At 39.0% G+C, this 15,634-nt stretch overlaps 1 non-coding gene across 1 annotated transcript; it reads left to right on the top strand.

Moving 5' to 3' along the window:
- Positions 1–10,062: 10,062 nt before the first annotated feature.
- On the top strand, positions 10,063–10,170 carry LOC112700498 (small nucleolar RNA R71). Its single transcript, XR_003153407.1, has one exon. It is a non-coding gene; the product is annotated as a small nucleolar RNA R71 (small nucleolar RNA).
- The last annotated feature ends 5,464 nt before the right edge of the window (positions 10,171–15,634 follow it).

Genomic DNA, 15,634 nt, shown 5'->3' on the forward strand with positions numbered 1-15,634 from the left:
GCCGTGCTGTGACAAAGCATAGGAACGTTTTCACTGAGAGGATGGGATGTAGCCATTGACAACGGTGATGCCCTACATACAGCTTGCCATGGAAAGGAGTAAGAAGGATTGGATGAATGTAATAAGAAAGTAGAGATTCAAGAGGAGCACAGCATCTCCATACGCCTATCTGAAATTTCCACTATTGATTTACATAAGTATTTCTATCCCTTTTTATTTTCCATTTATTATTAATTTTCGAAACCCAAAACTATTTAATCTGCCTAACTGAGATTTACAAGGTAACCATAGCTTGCTTCATACCAACAATCTCTGTGGGATCGACCCTTACTCACGTAAGGTATTACTTGGATGACCCAGTACACTTGCTGGTTAAGTTGAAAGGAGTTATGATCACACCAGGGATTATTAAGATCCCAATTTATCACACTATGATCTCTTTGGGGTATTTTTGATTTCATACAAATACAAAGAGACCAACTTTGAGGATCACAATTTCGTCCACCAAGTTTTTGGCGCCGTTGCTGGGGATTGTTCGAGTATGGGCAACTGACGGTTCATCTTGTTGCTCAGATTAGGTAAATTTCTTTTCAAAAAGTTTTCAAAAATTTTTCTTTAATTTTTGTTTTTTTTCAAAGAATATTTTTGAAAAAAATAAAAGAAAATACAAAAAAATTAGAAAATCATAAAAACAAAAAATATTTTGTGTTTCTTGTTTGAGTTTTGAGTCAACTTTTAAGTTTGGTGTCAATTGCATGCTTTTAAAAAATTTTCTTGCATTTTTCAAAAATTTCATGCATTCATAGTGTTCTTCATGATCTTCAAGTTGTTCTTGATAAGTCCTCTTGTTTGATCTTGATGTTTTCTTGTTTTGTGTTGTTTGTTGTTTTTCATATGCATTTTTCGTTTGTTAGAGTCCATGCATTAAAGATTTCTAAGTTTGGTGTCTTGCATGTTTTCTTTGCATCAAAAATTTTTCAAAATTATGTTCTTGATATTCATCATGATCTTCAAAGTGTTCTTGGTGTTCATCTTGACATTCATAGTGTTCTTGCATGCATCTTGTGTTTTGATCCAAAATTTTCATGTTTTGGGTCATATTTGTGTTTTTCTCTCATAATTAAAATTTCAAAAATCAAAAAAATATCTTTTCCTTATTTTTCTCATAATTTTCGAAATTTGAGTTGACTTAGTCAAAAAAATTTTTAAAATTAGTTGTTTCTTACAAGTCAAGTCAAATTTTCAATTTTAAAAATCTTATCTTTTCAAAATCTTTTTCAAAAATCATATCTTTTTTATTTTTTTCTATTTTTCAAAAATTTCAAAAATCTTTTTCAAAATAATTTCAAAATCTTTTTCTTTTCTTTATATCATATTTTCAAAATTACACTAACAATTAATGTGATTGATTCAAAAATTTGGAGTTTGTCACTTTCTTGTTAAGAAAGGTTCAATCTTTAAGTTCTAGAATCTTATCTTGAAGTTTCTTGTTAGTGAAGTAAGTAATTTTGAATTTTAAAATTAAATCCTTTTTTAAACATATCTTTTCCTTTTCAAAATTTTATCTTTTTCAAAATTTGATTTCAAAATATCTTATGTAACTCCTTATCTTCTTATCTTTTCAAAATTTGATTTTAATATCTTTTTCAACTAACTCTTTGACTTTTTGTTTGTTTCTTATCTTTTTCAAAACCACCTAACTACTTTTCCCTCTCTAATTTTGGAAAATATCTCATCTCTTTTTCAAAAAAAATTCGTTTGTTTTAAATTTTAATTTTAATCTTATCTTATCTTTAATTTTCAAAAATTACTAACCCCTTTTTCAAAATTATTTTCGAAATTTCCCCTCTCTTTTCTTATTCTATTTAATTATTTAATTACTAACACTTCTCTTTACCCCTCTCCCTCTAAATATCCGAACCCACTCTTCTGCACTCTTCTCCCCTTTCTTTTTCTACTAACATAAAGGAATCTCTATACTGTAACATAGAGGATTCCTCTTCTTTTCTTGTTTTCTTCTCTTTCATATGAGCAGGAACAAGGATAAAGGCACTCTTGTTGAAATTGATCCAGAACCTGAAAGGACTCTGAAGAGAAAATTAAGAGAAGCTAAGTTACAACAATCTAAAGGTAACCTTTCAGAAATATTAGAACAAGAGAAAGAGATGGCAGTCGAAAATAATAATAATGCAAGGAGAATGCTTGGTGACTTCACAAAACTAACGTCCAAGTTTGATGGAAGAAGCATCTCCATTCCTGCCATTGGAGCCAATAACTTTGAGCTGAAACCTCAGCTAGTTGCCTTAATGCAACAAAACTGCAAGTTTTATGGACTTCCATCTGAAGATCCTTATCAGTTTCTAACTGAGTTCTTGCACATCTGTGAGACTGTAAAGACGAATGGAGTTGATCCTAAAGTCTACAGACTCATGCTTTTCCCTTTTGCTGTAAGAGATAGAGCTAGAATATGGTTGGATTCACAACCCAAGGATAGCCTGGACTCCTGGGATAAGCTGGTCACTGCCTTCTTGGATAAATTCTTTCCTCCTCAAAAGCTGAGCAAGCTAAGAGTGGATGTTCAAACCTTCAAACAAAAAGATGGTGAATCCCTCTATGAAGCTTGGGAAAGATACAAGCAGCTGACCAAAAGATGTCCATCTGACATGTTTTCAGAATGGACCATATTAGATATATTCTATTATGGTCTATCTGAATTTTCGAAAATGTCATTGGACCATTCTGCAGGTGGATTAATTCACCTAAAGAAAACGCCTGAAGTGGCTCAAGAACTCATTGATATGGTTGCAAACAACCAATTCATGTATACTTCTGAGAGGAATTTAGTGAATAATGGGATACCTCAGAAGAAAGGAGTTCTTGAAATTGATACTCTGAATGCCATATTGGCTTAGAACAAAGTGTTGACTCAACAGGTCAACATGATCTCTCAAAGTCTGAATGGATGGCAAAATGCATCCAACAGTACTAAAGAGGCAGCTTCTGAAGAAACTTATGATCCTGAGAACCCTGCCATGGCAGAGGTTAATTACATGGGTGAACCTTATGGAAACACCTATAACTCATCATGGAGAAATCATCCAAATTTCTCATGGAAGGATCAACAAAAGCCTCAACAAGGCTTTAACAATGGTGGACGCAATAGGCTGAGCAATAGCAAGCCTTTTCCATCATCTTCTCAGCAACAGACAGAGAATTCTGAACAAAACACTTCTAATTTAGCCAACCTAGTCTCTGATCTGTCAAAGGCCACTTTCAGTTTCATGAGTGAAACAAGATCCTCCATCAGAAATCTGGAGGCACAAGTGGGCCAGCTGAGTAAGAAAGTCATTGAAACTCCTCCCAGTATTCTCCCAAGCAATACAGAAGAGAATCCAAAAGGACAGTGCAAGGCCATTGATGTAATCAACATGGCCGAATGCACAAGGGAGGAGGAGGACGAAAATCCTAGTGAGGAAGACCTCCTAGGACGTCTCTCAACAAAGAAGGAGTTTCCTATTAAGGATCCAAAGGAATCTGAGGCTCATATAGAGACCATAGAGATTCCATTAAATCTCCTTCTGCCATTCATGAGCTCTGAAGACTATTCTTCCTCTGAAGAGGATGAAGATATGACTAGAGAGCAAGTTGCTCAATATCTAGGAGCTATCATGAAGCTGAATGCCAAGTTGTTTGGTAATGAGACTTGGGAAAGTGAACCTCCCTTGCTCATTAGTGAACTAGATACCTGGATTCAGCAATTTTACCTCAAAAGAGACAAGATCCTGGCAAGTTCTTAATACCTTGTACCATAGGCACCATGACCTTTAAAAAAGCTCTGTGTGATCTGGGGTCAGGGATAAATCTTATGCCACTCTTTGTAATGGAGAAGCTGAGGATCATTGAGGTACAACCTGCCTTGTTCTCATTACAATTGGCAGACAAGTCATTGAGACAAGCTTATGGAATAGTAGAGGACGTGCTAGTAAAGGTTGAAGGCCTTTACATCCCTGCTGATTTCATAATCTTAGACACTAGGAAGGAAGAAGATGAATGCATCATCCTTGGAAGACCTTTCCTAGCCACAGCAGGAGCTGTGATAGATGTCAACAGAGGAGAATTAGTCCTTCAATTGAATGGGGACTACCTTGTGTTTAAGGCACATGGCCATCCCTCTGTGACAAAAGAGAGTAAGCATGTAGAGCTTCTCTCAGTTCAGAGTCAAGAGGAGCCCCACAGTCAAACTCTAAGTTTGGTGTTGTGAGGCCACAACTAAACTCTAAGTTTGGTATTAAGATCCCATATCCAAACTCTAAGTTTGGTGTTGGGACTATACAACATTGACCTGATCACCTTGTGGCTCCATGAGAGCCACTGTCAAGCTATTAACATTAAAGAAGCGCTTGTTGGGAGGCAACCCGATTTTATTTATCTAATTTTTATTTTATTGTTATTTTATGTTTTATTAGGTACATGATAATGAGGAGTCACGAAAAAAATAGAAAAATTAAAAACAGAATAAAAAAAACAGCAGAAGAAAAATCACACCCTAGAGGAAGCACAGGCTGGCGTTCAATGCCAGTAAGGAGCATTTGGCTGGCGTTCAACGCCAGAACAGAGCATCAACCTGGCGCTGAACGCCAGAAACAAGCAACATTCTGGCGTTGAACGCCAGGAATGTGCCTAAGAGGAAAAGCTGGCGCTGAACGCCAGTAACAAGCATGAAACTGGCGTTCAACGCCAGAAACATGCTTTACATGGGCGTTGAATGCCCAGAATGTGCACCACACGGCGTTTAAATGCCAGAATGGTGTGCAAAGGCAATTTACATGCCTATTTGGTGCAGGGATGGAATTCCTTGGCACCTCAGGATCTGTGGACCCCACAAGATCACCTCAGGATCTGTGGACCCCATAGGATCACCTCAGGATCTGTGGACCCCACAGGATCCCTACCTACTATATTCCTACCTTACCTCCTAATCCTATTTTTGTGATTACTCTTCCCCATGTCACACTTCCCAACACTCTTCACCAATCACCTCAATTCCTCTTCCCAATCACCCCCTTCATCACTCACATCCATCCACTCCTCCCCATAAACCCCACCTACCTTCAAAAATTCAAAACCATTTCCCCACCCATTCCCACCCTAAATGGCCGAACATACACTCCCCCCTCTCCCTATATATACCCTTCCATTCTACTTCATTTTCACAAACCACAACCCCCTCTTCTTCACCTTGGCCGAACATACATCTCTCCCTCTCTACCATATTCTCTTTTTCTTCTTCTTCTCTTCTTTCTTCTATTGCTCGAGGACGAGCAATATTTTAAGTTTGGTGTGGTAAAAGCATAAGCTTTTTGTTTTTCCATTACCATCAATGGCACCTAAGGCCGGAGAATCCTCTAGAAAAGGAAAAGGGAAGACAAAAGCTTCCACCTCCGAGTCATGGGAGATGGAAAGATTCATCTCCAAGAGCCATCAAGACCACTTCTATGATGTTGTGGCAAAGAAGAAGGTGATCCCTGAGGTCCCTTTCAAGCTCAAGAAAAATGAGTATCCGGAAATCCGACATGAGATCCGAACAAGAGGTTGGGAAGTCTTAACCAACCCCATGCAACAAGTCGGAATCTTAATAGTTCAAGAGTTCTATGCCAATGCATGGATTACTAGGAACCATGATAAAAGTATGAACCCGAATCCAAAGAATTATCTCACAATGGTTCGGGGGAAATTCTTAGATTTTAGTCCGGAAAATGTAAGGTTGGCGTTTCACTTGACCATGATGCAACGCCTCTACACAAGAAGGGTCAACTTTAATCAAAGGTTGGACCAAGTCCTTATGGACATATGTGTGGAAGGAGCTCAATGGAAGAGAGACTCCAAAGGCAAGCCAGTTCAACTAAGACTGGACCTCAAGCCTGTGGCTAGAGGATGGTAGGAATTCATTCAACGCTCTATCATTCCTACTAGCAACCGATCTGAAGTTACTGTGAATCGGGCCATCATGATTCATAGCATCATGATTGGAGAGGAAGTAGAAGTTCATGAGGTCATCTCCAATGAAATCTACAAAATAGCCGACAAGTCCTCCACCATGGCAAGGCTAGCTTTTCCTCACCTTATTTGCCATCTATGTTACTCAGTTGGAGTTATCATAGAAGGAGACATCCTCATTGAAGAGGATAAGCCCATACCAAGAAGAGGATGGAGCAAGCAAGAGAGACCCTCCATGGTTCTCAAGAGATGCATGAGGAAGCTCATTATCAAGAAATCCCTGAGATGCCTCAAGGGATGCACTTTCCTCCCAACAACTATTGGGAACAACTCAACACTTCCTTAGAAGATTTGAGCCACAATGTTGAATAATTAAGGGTGGAACATCATGAGCACTCCATCATTCTCCATGAAATAAGAGAAGATCAAAGAGCAATGAGGGAGGAGCAACAAAGACAAGGAAGAGACATAAAAGAGCTTAAGGACATTGTTGGTCCTTCAAGAAGAAGACGCCACTAAGGTGGATTCATTCCTTGTTCTTATTTCTTTCTGTTTTTTGGTTTCTATGTTATGTTTATCTATATTTTGTGTCTCTACTTCATGATCATTAGTATGTAGTAACCATGTCTTAAAGCTATGAATAAAATCCATTAATCCTTCACCTCTCTTAAATGAAAAATGTTTTAATTTAAAAGAACAAGAAGTACATAAATTTTGAATTTATCCTTGAATTTAATTTAATTATATTGATGTGGTGACAATACTTTTTGTTTTCTGAATGAATGATTGAACAGTGCATATGTCTTTTGATATGGTTGTTTATGAATGTTAAAATTGTTGGCTCTTGAAAGAATGATGAACAAAGAGAAATGTTATTGATGATCTGAAAAATCATAAAATTGATTCTTGAAGCAAGAAAAAACAGTGAAAAAGCAAAGGCTTGCGAAAAAAAAAACTGGCGAAAAAAAATAGAAAGAAAAAGAAAAAGCAAGCAGAAAAAGCCAATAGCCCTTAAAAACAGAAGGTAAGGGTAAGAAGGATCCAAGGCTTTGAGCATCAATGGATAGGAGGGCCCACGGAAATAAAATACAGGCCTAAGCGGCTAAACCAAGCTGTCCCTAACCATGTGCTTGTGTCATGAAGGTCCAAGTGAAAAGCTTGAGACTGAATGGTTAAAGTCGTGATCCAAAGCAAAAAGAGTGTGCTTAAGAGCTCTGGACACCTCTAACTGGGGACTCTAGCAAAGCTGAGTCATAATCTGAAAAGGTTCACCCAGTCATGTGTCTGTGGCATTTATGTATCCGGTGGTAATACTGGAAAACAAAATGCTTAGGGCCACGGCCAAGACTCATAAGTAGCTGTGTTCAAGAATCAACATGCTTAACTAGGAAATTCAATAACACTATCCGAAATTCTAAGTTCCTAGAGAAGCCAATCATTCTAAACTTCAAAGGAAAAAGTGAGATGCCAAAACTGTTCAGAAGCAAAAAGCTACAAGTCCCGCTCATCTAATTAGAATTAATATTCATTGATATTTTGAAATTTATAGTATATTCTCTTCTTTTTATCGTATTTGATTTTCAGTTGCTTGGGGACAAGCAACAATTTAAGTTTGGTGTTGTGATGAGCGGATAATTTACACGCTTTTTGGCATTGTTTTTAGGTAGTTTTTAGTAAGTTCAAGCTACTTTTAGGGATGTTTTCATTAGTTTTTATGTTAAATTCACATTTCTAGACTTTACTATGAGTTTGTGTGTTTTTCTGTGATTTCAGGTAAATTCTGGCTGAAATTGAGGGACTTGAGCAAAACTCTGAAAAAGGCTGACAAAAGGACTGCTGATGCTGTTGGAATCTGACCTCCCTGCACTCGAAATCTATTTTCTAGAGCTACAGAACTCCAAATGGCGCGCTCTCAATGTCGTTGGAAAGTAGACATCCAGAGATTTCCAGCAATATATAATAGTCCATACTTTATTCGGAAATTGACGGCGTAACTTGGCGTTGAACGCCAAGTACATGCTGCTGTCTGGAGTTAAACGCCAGAAACACGTCATGATCCGGAGTTGAACGCCCAAAACACGTTATAACTTGGAGTTCAACTCCAAGAAAAGCCTCAGCTCGTGGATAGATCAAGCTCAGCCCAAGCATACACCAAGTGGGCCCCGGAAGTGGATTTATGCATCAATTACTTACTCATGTAAACCCTAGTAGCTAGTCTAGTATATATAGGACATTTAACTATTGTATTAGACATCTTTTGACAGTTTAATCTTTGACTGTTTTAGTCTTTGATCATTCAGTCTTTTGATCATTCAGGGGGCTGGCCATTCGGCCATGCCTGAACCTTTCACTTATGTATTTTCAACAGTGAAGTTTCTGCACATCATAGATTAAGGGTGTGGAGCTCTGCTGTACCTCAAGTTTCAATACAATTACTATTACTTTATATTCAATTCTCTTTTATTCTTATTCCAAGAAATACGTTACACTTAACTTTGATGAATGTGATGATCCGTGACACTCATCATCATTCTCACCTATGAACGCGCGTGACTGACAACCACTTCCGTTCTAGTTTAGGCCGGGCGCATATCTCTTAGATTCCCCAACAGAATCTTCGTGGTATAAGCTAGATAGATGGCGGCATTCATGAGGATCCGGAAAGTCTAAACCTTGTCTATGGTATTCCGAGTAGGATTCTAGGATTGAATGACTGTGACGTGCTTCAAAATCCTGAAGGCTGGGCGTGATGACAAGCGCAAAAGAATCAAGGGATTCTATTCCAACCTGATTGAGAACCGACAGATGATTAGCCGTGCTGTGACAGAGCATAGGAACGTTTTCACTGAGAGGATGGGATGTATCCATTGACAACGGTGATGCCCTACATACAGCTTACCATGGAAAGGAGTAAGAAGGATTGGATGAATGTAATAAGAAAGTAGAGATTCAAGAGGAGCACAGCATCTCCATACGCCTATCTGAAATTTCCACTATTGATTTACATAAGTATTTCTATCCCTTTTTATTTTCCATTTATTATTAATTTTCGAAACCCAAAACTATTTAATCTGCCTAACTGAGATTTACAAGGTAACCATAGCGTGCTTCATACCAACAATCTCTGTGGGATCAACCCTTACTCACGTAAGGTATTACTTGGATGACCCAGTACACTTGCTGGTTAAGTTGAACGGGGTTATGATCACACCAGGGATTATTAAGATCCCAATTTATCACACCATGATCTCTTTGGGGTATTTTTGATTTCATACAAATACAAAGAGACCAACTTTGAGGATCACAATTTCGTCCACCAACTCTCCTTTTGGATTCTCTTCTGTATTGCTTGGAAGAGTACTAGGAGGGAGTTCAGTAACTTTCTTACTCAGCTGACCCACTTGTGCCTCTAAGATTCTAATGGAGGACCTTGTTTCAGTCATGAAACTTTGAGTGGTTTTGATTAGATCAGAGACCATGGTTGCTAAGTCAGAGTGGCTCTGCTTAGAATTTTTCTGTCTGTTGCTAAGAAGATGATGGAAAAGGCTTGCCATTGCTAAACCTGTTTCTTCCACCATTATTGTTGCTGAAACCTTGTTGAGGTCTCTGTTGATCCTTCCATGAGAGATTTGGATGATTTCTCCATGAAGGATTATAGGTGTTTCCAAAGAGTTCTCCCATGTAATTCACCTCTTCCATTGAAGGGTTCTCAGGATCATAAGCTTCTTCTTCAGATGAAGCATCCTTAGTATTGCCTGGTGCAGCTTGCATTCCAGACAGACTTTGAGAAATCATATTGACTTGCTGAGTCAATATTTTGTTCTGAGCCAATATGGCATTCAGAGTATAAATCTCAAGAACTCCTTTCTTCTGATTCATCCCATTGTTCACAGGATTCCTTTCAGAAGTGTACATGAATTGGTTATTTGCAACCATTTCAATGAGTTCTTGAGCTTCTGTAGGCGTCTTCTTCAGATGAAGAGATCCTCCAGCATAGCTATCCAATGACATCTTGGACAGTTCAGACAGACCATCATACAAGATACCTATGATGCTCCACTCAGAAAGCATGTCAGAAGGATACTTTTTGATCAATTGTTTGTATCTTTCCCAAGCTTCATAGAGGGATTCACCTTCTTTCTGTCTGAAGGTTTGGACTTCCACTCTAAGCTTACTCAATTTTTGAGGTGGAAAGAACTTTGCCAAGAAGGCATTGACTAGCTTTTTCCAAGAGTTCAGGCTTTCTTTAGGTTGTGAGTCCAACCATATCCGAGCTCTGTCTCTTACAGCAAAAGGGAATAGCATAAGTCTGAGGATCTTCCAATGGAAGTCCATGGAACTTGCAATTCTGTTGCATTAGAGAAACCAATTGAGGCTTAAGCTCAAAGTTGTTCCCTCTTGAATCTCTCTTCCATTGAGCGCCCTCTTCACAAATGTCTATGAGGACTTGGTCCAACCTTTGATCAAAGTTGACCCTTCTAGTGTAGGGGTGTTCATCTCCTTGCATCATGGGCAAGTTGAATGCCAACCTTACATTTTCCGGACTAAAATCTAAGCATTTCCCCCGAACCATTGTAAGCCAATTCTTTGGGTCCGGGTTCACACTTTGATCATGGTTCTTGGTAATCCATGCATTGGCATAGAACTCTTGAATCATTAAGATTCTGACTTGCTGAATGGGGTTAGTAAGAACTTCCCAACCTCTCCTTTGGATCTCATGTTGGATCTCCGGATATTCACTCTTTTTGAGTTTGAAAGGGACCTCGGGGATCACCTTCTTCATGGCCACAACTTCATAAAAGTGGTCTTGATGCACCCTTGAGATGAATCTCTCCATCTCCCATGACTCGAAGGTGGAAGCTTTTGCCTTCCCTTTCCTCTTTCTAGAGGTTTCCCCGGCCTTAGATGCCATAAATGGTTATGGAAAAACAAAAAGCAATGCTTTTACCACACCAAACTTAGAAGGTTTGCTCGTCCTCCAGCAAAAGAAGGAAGAAGAGAGTAGAAGAAGAAGAAATAGAGGATATGGATATGGCTTTGTGATTCGGCCAAAGGGGAGAAGTAGTGTTTAGTGATGACAAGTCATCTTAGCCTAGTTTCACTAGTCTTTTTCTTATGTTTTCACTTGAATTATGTACTTTCTTGAGCTCTAAGCAAGCCAATTTGGGTAGATTTTCATGCTTCCTTTGATTGAATCAACCATAGATGAATTAATGCAATTTCATGAGGTTTTATGCTATATTTGATACATATTGTGAAAGAATGAATATCTCATGATTTTAAGCATAGCTTTGATGTGTTTGGTTGATTAATGATAGGTGAAGAAAGCTTGAAGAAAGGTTGAAGCAAGAAGGAATAGCTAGGAGTAAAGAGAGGACAATGGAATAAGTGAAATTAAACCAGGAAGCAAAAAGTTGGACCTAAAGTTAGCCTCAAACTTTTGCACAAACTTTTGGGTGAAAAGTTAGCCTCAAAGTTAGACCCCTAACTTTTGGGCTAACGTTAGAACTTGAAAATCACTCCCTGGGCACCTAAAGTTTGCGCCAACGTTAGACCCCTAACTTTTGGGCTAACGTTGGCACATGAAGATCACTCCTGGGCACCAAAAGTTTGCGCCAACGTTAGCCCCCTAACTTTTGGGCTAACGTTGGCACATGAAAATACAAGGGGAGGAGAAAAAGTTTGCGCCAACGTTAGACCCCTAACTTTTGGGCTAACGTTGGCGCCATAGGTGCACTAGGAAGGGCCAACGTTGGAGCAAAAGTTAGACCCCTAACTTTTGCACCAACGTTGGTATCAGCAAAAGAGGCTAGCTGATATGAAAAGTTGGAGCAAAAGTTAGACCCCTAACTTTTGCTCAAACTTTTACTCCAACTTCTGCAAAACTCCAACCCGGTTCAATTGGTTCACTTTGGTTCCTCTCCAAACTCCAAGAGCAATCAATCAAGGCCTCTTTCAACCCAATTCCACCAAGAGCAAAGGCCCAACCCAAGGCTTGAAGATCATTTGAAGAAAGTGTATAAATAGGATAGAATTCAAGTTATTCGGAGAGCTCTTCTTTTTAGTTTTCCCTTTAGTTTTGCTTAGTAGTTTTCGGAGAGCTTTTGGTATTGAGTTTTAGTTTCGGGGAAGGAGAATTCCATTCTCTTCCTCTTAGTTTTACTGCTTTCAATTTCAATTACTATTGTCTTGGATCTTGGGTTGGAGAATTGAAGAAATTCTGTTTCAATCTCATCCTGGGATCTCTCTGTTTCTTTACTGCATAATTGAATTTCTGTTTCTGTTAATTGCTTCCTCTTCTACTTTCTTTGCAATTTACAATTCTTCATCTCCTTTGCAATTGTTCTTGTTGGATCTAGGAAGGCATTGAGATCTAGACTCGGTTATCTAGTCTCTTGGGTCCTGAGATCTGAATTTCCAATTTCCAATTCTCTGTTTATTGCTTTTCATGTTCATTTACTCTGCTGCTTCAGATCCGATTCAATCCCAATCCCCTTTTACTCTTCTGTTTGATGCAATTTACTTTTCCTAGTTTGATTTCTGCAAATCCCATTCCCAATTCCCTTTACAATTCAAGCCATTTACATTTCTTGCAATTTAAGATTCTGCAATTTACATTTCTTGTATTCTAAGTTTCTGCCATTTAATTTCTTGCTCTTTAAGATTCAGCACTTTAATTCTGCTCTCTTTAATTTCATGCAATTTACCCATTTCCTTTACTTTCCATGAAATTTAAATTCTGCAAATCACAAATCACTCAACCAAATCTTGATTCGCTTGACTAAATTAAACACTAAACTAAAATTGCTCAATCCTTCAATCCCTGTGGGATCGACCTCACTCCCGTGAGTTTTTATTACTTGATGCGACCCGATGCACTTGCCGATGAGTTTGGATGTTGGAATTCATTTTCCAAAAATATCCATCAAGTTTTTGGCGCCGTTGCCGGGGATTGAAATAGATTGACAATGATTAAGTGAGGTGGTAGTTTAGATTAAGCACTTTTTCTTTATTTTCCTTTGTTTTTAACTAAGCACATTAACTGTTTGACACATTGTGTCACCTAACCCTCTAACCACATGCTAGCATTAGAATGTCCATGTTTTATTTGGTTTGTTTGTGATTCTTGCAAGTCATGGAGGCTGAGGTGTGTGAAGAGGGAGTAAGCAACAATACCCAACCTATAAGAAGGGTGTTGGCCTCTTACACTATCCCCAATGCACGAAACTGCGGGAGTAGCATACTCACTCCTAACGTTCATGCAAATAATTTTGAGTTGAAGCCACAACTCATCACCTTGGTTCAAAACAATTGTTCTTATGGAGGAGGACCACTTGAAGATCCAAATCAACACTTGTCTACTTTCTTGAGGATTTGTGACACTGTCAAAACCAATGGAGTGCATCCTGACATCTACAAGTTGCTATTATTTCCATTTTCTCTCAGAGACAAAGCTACTCAATGGTTGGAATCCTTCCCAAGGAACAGTATAGACAACTGGGATGATTTAGTGAGCAAGTTCCTTGCCAAATTTTACCCACCTCAAAGGGTTATTAGATTGAAGACTGAAGTACAAACATTCACACAAATGGATGCTGAACCCTTATATGAGGCATGGGAACGATACAAGGCTCTAATCAGGAGGTGTCCTCCTGAAATGTTCAATGAATGGGATAGGTTGCAGAATTTTTATGAAGGCTTGACATTGAAATCCCAGGAAGCATTGGATCACTCAGCTGGAGGCTCTTTGCAGCTCATGAAAACTGCAGAGGAGGCCCAAAATCTCATTGATATGGTGGCTAACAACCAGTATTTCTTTACTCACCAAAGGCAACGCCAACCATCACAAAGGAAAGGAGTGATAGAGTTGGAAGGAGTGGACTCAATTCTAGCCCAAAACAAAATGATGCAGCAGCAAATTCAACAACAATTTGAACAAATGGTCAAGAGAATTGATAGCCTCCAAGTTGTAGCAGTCAACACAAGCCAATCATCAACCAAATGGGGGCAAAATGAAGAAAACCAAGAAGATCAGCAGCAGGAACAACCTCAATATGTGCACAACCAAAGCTCCAGCCAAAATGAAGTCTATGGTGACACCTACAATCCATCCTGGAAGAACCATCCAAACATAAGATGGGGAGATAACCACACTCAAAACCAGCAACCATGGCAAAGAAACTCAAACCAAAACAACTCAAGAAACAACCAAAACCACAACCAGCAGAACATTAACCCCAATCCATATAGAAAACCCCAGAACAACCACCCAAATTCTAGCTACTATCCACCCAATAACCAAACCACTAACCAAAACACTTACCATCAACCTTCAACATCTCACACTCAGCCACAAGCGTCACAAGACACTCAAAGAATCTCCAATTTGGAGTTATTGATGGAAAAGATGATGAAGCACCAAGAGATAATGATGGAGAAACTCATGAAAAATCAAGAGATGGCAAAACAAGATCAAGAAGCAGCACGGAAGGATCAAGCCATAACAAGCAAAAACCAAAAAGCTACAATCAAAAACCAAGAGGCTTCAATCAGAAATCTTGAGAGGAATATGGAACAAATGGCTAAACAAATTTCAGAGTTGGGCGAGAAGCAACAAAATGCATCCCCCAGTACCACCGAAGACTATCCAAAGAACAAAGGAAAAGCCACAAAATGGGAGGAGTGCAAAGCAATCACAGTGGGAAGTGATAAGACTATGAAGAAGAAAGCCATCTATCAGAACAAACACAACAGAGAAGTCCTCCAAGAAGAGACAGAGGAGAGAAGTAAAGAGGATCAAGAAACAAAAAATGCACAAATTTCAGAGGGAGACAAGAACATCCTTGAATCACAACTACAAGAGAAGAAAGATGATCCTGGGAGATTTTACATACCTTGCACCATAGGAAACGTAACAATAGTGAAGTCATTCTGTGACCTCGGTGCAAGCATAAACTTGATGCCTTTGTCTCTAATGAGGAAACTTCAAATTTCTGAGCTGAAGTCCACACGAATAGTTCTCCAAATGGCTGACAAATCCATTAAGCAAGCACTGAGAGTTGTGGAGAATGTGTTGGTAAAAGTGGGAAAATTCTTTCTTCCTGCTGACTTTGTTATCTCAGATATAGAAGAGGACCCTAACACTCCCATCATCCTGGGGAGGCCTTTCCTAGCTACGGGCAGAGCATTGATAGATGTTGAAAAAGGAGAATTGTTGCCGAGAGTGCATGATGAGCATCAAGCATTCCATGTTTTTAAAACCTTGCATGAACCCATTCAAGAAGACGATTTCATGAAGGATAAGGCCAGAGATCAAAGTTTGAAGGAGGCAATCAATGAGTTAACTCCAAGACTTCTAAATCCATGCTTGAAAGCAGTAGAAATGGTACAACAAACCAAAGAAGTCAAGGAGGAACTAGATCCAAAACCCCCAGATGAGAAATTCAGCATCCCAGATAAAGAACCACCAAGGTAGGGAGTATCTCTTGAGAAAGAAAAGAAGAAGAGGCCAAGAGGGTGGAGAAACAAGAAAATCCCTACTGAAGGCTTTTCACCAGGGGATAAAGTGGTGTTAAACACCCAACCAATGAAGGTGTCTCCACAATTATCTGAATACTACACTGTGAACCGAGTCCTT

Source organism: Arachis hypogaea, chromosome 6, assembly GCF_003086295.3.
Source record: "Arachis hypogaea cultivar Tifrunner chromosome 6, arahy.Tifrunner.gnm2.J5K5, whole genome shotgun sequence".
Classification (NCBI taxonomy): domain Eukaryota; kingdom Viridiplantae; phylum Streptophyta; class Magnoliopsida; order Fabales; family Fabaceae; genus Arachis; species Arachis hypogaea.